General features: G+C 35.9%; 1 pseudogene; it reads right to left on the minus strand.

Annotated features, from left to right (window-relative positions):
* Nucleotides 1–515: 515 nt before the first annotated feature.
* LOC145015035 (cytochrome P450 77A2 pseudogene) lies at nucleotides 516–2,320 on the minus strand (annotated as a pseudogene).
* Between the last annotated feature and the right edge of the window lie 3,680 nt (nucleotides 2,321–6,000).

A 6,000-nucleotide genomic window follows, 5' to 3' on the forward strand; every position in this document is an offset into this window, starting at 1 on the left:
TTATTAAAATTATTTTTTATTTTTTAAATTTAAATAAATAAACAAAATAAACTAAAACATTTAATTTATAAATTTTAAAACAATAAGATAACTCCATTAATGAAATTGATATGCATTTATTACTAAATTTATTGTAATTATTAAATAAAAAAACTATGTGTAATTTATTTAAATAAAAAAACTCATAAAATGATATAAAATGAAATGTAAAAAAAAATAATTTAAAATAACTACAAAATAACATTTGGTAAATTGAATGAGAGTATGCCATTTGAAAAAAATAACATTATTTATTAGAGAGGATATCACTATTTAATTGAATAGAAAAATTTGTAAGAAAAAATAAGAAAGATTTAATTTCTCAAAAAGATATTGTTAAAATATTTGTATTAATATCTTTTAGGATTGAAATTTATGTCCCGAATTGATTGTGTTGATAAAGAAACATGAATAAAAAATGCCTTCAAATTTTGCTAGGAATTCAAACAAAATTAAAGATTACAAGACCGAATTGATTGTGTTTATAACGAAACATGAATATTAAAATATGCCATCAAATTTCGCTAGGAATACAAACAAAATTCAAGATTACAAGACCAAGTTATACGATATATAGCATTAAATAAAAAAGTAATGTGAAAAAAAAACACAATCTTATAACTACAAAGTCAAACCCTAGGAGTGATTGTAGCTCTGAGACTGTTCTTCATCACCACCGTAAATTCCGCTTTCTCGCCGAAATCCACCTTGCTCTTTTCCGGCCACGAACTCCATTCAAATTCCTGAACCATCCGAGCGATCATCAAGCTCACATGCAGCGTCGCCATCCCCAGCCCCGGGCATATCCGCCGCCCTACTCCGAAGGGTATCATCTTTAGTCCGGTAACACCTGTTATGTCTGCTGTTTCTCCTCCGGTAAGGAACCTATCCGGATCGAACTTATTCGGGTTGTTCCATAGTTTTGGATCCTCACTGATTCCGGGAAGATATATCTCCACGTTGGTGCCCGTGGGTATATCGTATCCGGCGAGTTTTGCAGGTTCGATGACGGAATGGGTCAAAGACAGATAAGTTGGAGGATGTTTTCGGAGTAGTTCCTTCACGACGGCGTTTAGGTATGGCATTTTCTCGACGTCTTTCTCATTAATTTTTCTTTCGCCGGAGACCGCTTTTATCTCGTCGTGGAGACGCGATTGGATGGAAGGATTTTCAATGAACCTTGCGATGGCCCATTCGATCGCTGTGGCAGTGGTGTCGGTGCCACCGTTGAGAAACTCCGAACATAACGTCACAATTTCAGCATTCGTCGGCGAATCCTTCCGTCCTTCCACCGTTAAATCGAATAACGTATCGAGGTAGGCGAACTCCGCCGCCGTGGGATGGGACCCTGGATTTTTGACCGCCTCCCGCCGCCGTTCAATGAACGGAACTAACGTCGCGATCTGCTGTTCCCTTACTTCCATTGCTCTCTTACGTTGTTTCGAGAAAAAAGGTCTCAGCAATGGCAGATAATCATCCAACCTCGGATCGAGCGTAATCAACACCGTTTTCATCATCTCGTCCATTTCCTCGATCGTCTTTTCATCCATCTCCACACCAAAACACATCGAAAGCAGAATACAAAACACAGCAAATCTCGCGTTCTTCAACACCCAAACAGCACCACCGTTCGCCGCCGCCTCCGTCTTCAACCGATCCATAAGCTTATCCATCGCCGTCATCCTCACTTCCGTAAACGTACGCAATTTACTTGCACTTAACGCATTCTGAACCATGTTCCGCCTCAACGACCTCCACACCGGCCCATACAAAGCCGCGTTAACGGTGAACTTGTTGCAACTGAACACACCCCTCGTCGGATTTTCAGCAGGTCGCGTCGCAAAAACCTGTCCTTTCTCGATCAAAGCTTCATGAACCAAATCCGCCTGCGACAAAATAATCATGGTTCGAGTACCCATTCTGAGAGTGATAATTGGGCCGTATTTGGGTATGAGTTCCCTGACATACTGGAAGAAAGGTTTCCCGGAGCCGGCTACTTGGAAGAGGTTACCGACGATGGGCCAACCCGGAGGTCCAGGAGGTAGGTTGAGGTGTTTGGAGTGGCGGGTGAAGGAGAAGATAATGGCGGAGAAGAAGAAAACGACTGCAGTTAAGAAAAGAGAAGAAGACTCCATTGATAGATTGAATGAATGCGAAGGAAACAGGCTGTGGCGGAGGGTATAAAAACAATGCATGGGTTTACAGGTGAGGATGTAATTAAGACGATGTATCAGAAACCTCCCAACTACATACAAATCTAGTGGCGCTTTGCTTTCAGATTCTTTTATATTTCTCTTTATTTAATTTCATAATTAAACACTCTCATGTTCTCATGTTACCAGAGTCATTTATGTTCGTCAAAACTGGGAAACTGTTAAACGAAATTGTGAGAATTCGAACATGCATATCTGTTGGGGACTTGTTTCTGACTGTAATTAGAAATTTAAATTTAATCCTTGTCTAAAGTAAAATTTAATTTAATTTTGTGAAGTAGCTGATTAGGTAAGAAGTTATGTTTCACTCAAAACAAATTTAGAGTTATGTTTTATCGTTAAATTCAATATTGCTTGAGGTCATCTCCCACTTTGGATTGATAAATATATATTTTTCCGTTCATCATACAACTTTATATATATATATATATATATATATATATATATATATATATATATATATATATATATATATATATATATATATATATATATATTATTTTGGGATAATGACTTGAAAGAATAACGAACTTTCGACTTTTGTCACATTTAGTCACTAAATTTTTTTTCGTTATCTATTTGTCATTGAACTATTGAAATTGTTCATATTTTACCCTTATGACCGGCTGTTACCGGTCATAAAGGTAAAATATGAACAGTTTCAATAGTTTAGTGGCAAATAGATAATGAAAAAAAGTTTAGTGACTAAATGTGAACAAAATCGAAAGTTCATTTCCCTCTAAAATGTTCAATGACTAAATGTGAACAAACTTCCTATTGTATTACGTTTTAGCAAAATTATTTATTTTTGTTTAATTGTAGCAACATTTGTTGATGAAGAAATCTATGAAATAAAAAACAAAATGTAACATCCGGATTTCCAGGTATCATCATTTAAGTATTTTTCTTTTGACTTAAGAAGAGAGACTCGACGAGTTGACGCCTCAACTCGTCGAGTAAGGTCGCGACTGATGACTCAGATTAATGAATGGACTCGACGAGTCGGTGAGGCGACTCGACGAGTCCGCGCTGTTGGCAGAAACCCTAAATCTTTGGGCTCGAGCCATATTTAAAGGTACTTATGGCCTTCAATTGCGAATACCTTTCCCATAAGTGAGAAACCTAGCGAGCTTGAGTGTGTAGAGTGAGAGGAAGAGTTATCTTGAGCTTTTTGGTGTGATAGATCTAGACCCCTCTAGGTTCAGAGAGCCGAGAATATGAAGCTTTAGTAGAGTAAACCTTGGGGTTCAAAGTTAGGAAGCATTTATGGTATATATAGTTACTTTCATCTTACACATAGATATGAAGTATTTTATATAAATTACGTGCTATGTGCGCATATTATTTGAATACTTGCTGTCTATGCTTGATGAACGATTTTATACATGTTTTAAAAGATGTAAACGGTATATTTATTTTATATCTACAAATATGTTGCGGATGAAACATGAGTAGATGAAATAGTTGATGTGTGATGAAATAAAATGATGAGAGATATGTGATGATAGAAAGGTGGTGATCATTAGGTAAATAGATGATGATGAATATGTAATGTATGATGAAAGAAGATACCATAACCTTTACCAGCAATGTGGCGATGTAGTCATCTACCAGAGTATAGATGGCAACCACAGACTATTCTAGACAACCCAGTGGAAACACCAGCAGACCCATAACCTGTAGGTGATGAATTACGAGTTCAGATGATATTGTAACTACGTATTCATGTGATGATACTCTAACCCCTTACTATGAATTACGATTTCAGACGATGTTGTAACTACATATTCATGGGATGTCACAAATTTCACATGCCAAACCAATGGTCATAATTCACATCAGTGAGAATGATTCATTTTTTTGTAAAACCAAAATCATATTGGAAATCAATGTTAATTTTAATTGTAGTTTTTAATTTTTAATTTCATACTAATTTTTTTTGAACCGGCAAATATAATCTACTCCTAAGCTAACAACACCTATTCCACTTATGTCCACAACGGGACTTGAACCCTCGACCTCAAAGAGGGAGGGCACCACCTGATACCGCTGGGCTATAAGTCCTTTTGGGTTTTCATGCTAATTAGTTATTTAAAAAAAATAATAAGTAAAAAGAAAATGATAAATGATGGTGCAATCTATTAAATTGGATAAAATTTAATTTAGTGTAATGTTTAATATATATATATATATATATATATATATATATATATATATATATATATATATATATATATATATATAGAGTTTAATAGGGATTGAAATCTCTATACTATTGAATCCTAGTGATTTTCTCACGATAGTTATTTTGATTTTGAGTTTAATGAAATTAAACTCCTTATTAAATCCTCCATTAAACTTCCATTAGAAATTGTCTTACACAGCAGGAATAACCGGCAATAGCAGCGATGCTTTTAGCGGCGACAGAGACTTTTAGTGGCGACAAAAAACAAATGCGTTTTTTGTCGCCGCAAAAAGTCTCCGTCGCCACTAAAGACTTATTTTAGTGATCTGCGTCACTTAAATCTCATCCGTAGATTTAAAAGATGATCCTACGACTAGGATGACATAAGAAATCCCGCATTGTTTTCCCTTCGGTGTGTCGCCGCTAAAAGTCCCCGTCGCCGCTAAAAGTCCGCATTGTTTTGGCGATCCGCGTCATTTCAATCCCATCCGTCGATTTAAGAGATGATCCAACGATGCAAAAAACTCTGCGTTGTTTTCCCTCCCATGTGTCGCTGCTAATGAGTCGTTGTCGCCGCTAAAGGCCGTCAACAATAAAACCCCTCTCTGCTCCATTTTTCTGTATTCTCCCTTCTTCTTTCTCACCATTATCGAAGACCTCATCCGAATTTCGTAAAAATCTTCGCAATTTCACCCATCTCTGCTCCATTATCTCATTTTCCTTTTCCTTTTCACTTCTCCTTACTATATTTCTAGCATTGATGTGTATTTATATTTGAATTTTGTGTTTGTAGATATTGATGAGCATTTTATGTGCATTTGTATGTATATGTGTATTTTGAATGTATTTTATGTATGTATATGTGTTTTTGTATGTGCAATCCTATGTATATATGTATTTTTATGTATGAGTATGTGTATTATGTATGTGTATGTATTCTCGTATGTATATGTGAATTTTGTATGCGTATTATGTACGTATATATGTATTTGTATGAATAGAAATACATATTAATAACAGTGACGCCTTTAGTGGCGACGGAGAGCATTAGCGGCGATGCAACTTTAGCGACGACGAATAGAGCATCAACAGTGACGAATGGACCACCAGTGACGAGCCAACAGCGACGACCCTTTAGCGGCGACATGTCACCGCTAATACCTTTAGCGGCGACATGTTGGACCTTTAGCGGCGACGCATGTTTCCGGTAATACTCTTATTTCTCGTAGTGTTAGTTTTTTGTGAATAACCAAAGGTTGCTAGGAGTATGTAGTAAAACTCAGAACACCATCATAAAACATATAAACGAAACTAAAACTAGTTTATATTGTTTCGTACCAAAAGAAAATTGGATTTTTGCTTAATCCAAAATTTGGTTCATTTTTTATGCAAATAAAATTTAAGTGTGTAACGAGGTTCAAATTAGAATCCTAAAACAAGCCTAAAGTTTAAGTTCATATTTGTCAAAATCAGGGTTTACATATGGTCGTTTACAATTAGCAAAATCAAATTGAATCTTAGATGAAGTACTTTTCAAATCTACCGTTATAACTTGATCGATGT

This window comes from Lactuca saligna, chromosome 9, assembly GCF_052625555.1.
Source record: "Lactuca saligna cultivar CGN05327 chromosome 9, ASM5262555v1, whole genome shotgun sequence".
In the NCBI taxonomy this organism is placed as follows: domain Eukaryota; kingdom Viridiplantae; phylum Streptophyta; class Magnoliopsida; order Asterales; family Asteraceae; genus Lactuca; species Lactuca saligna.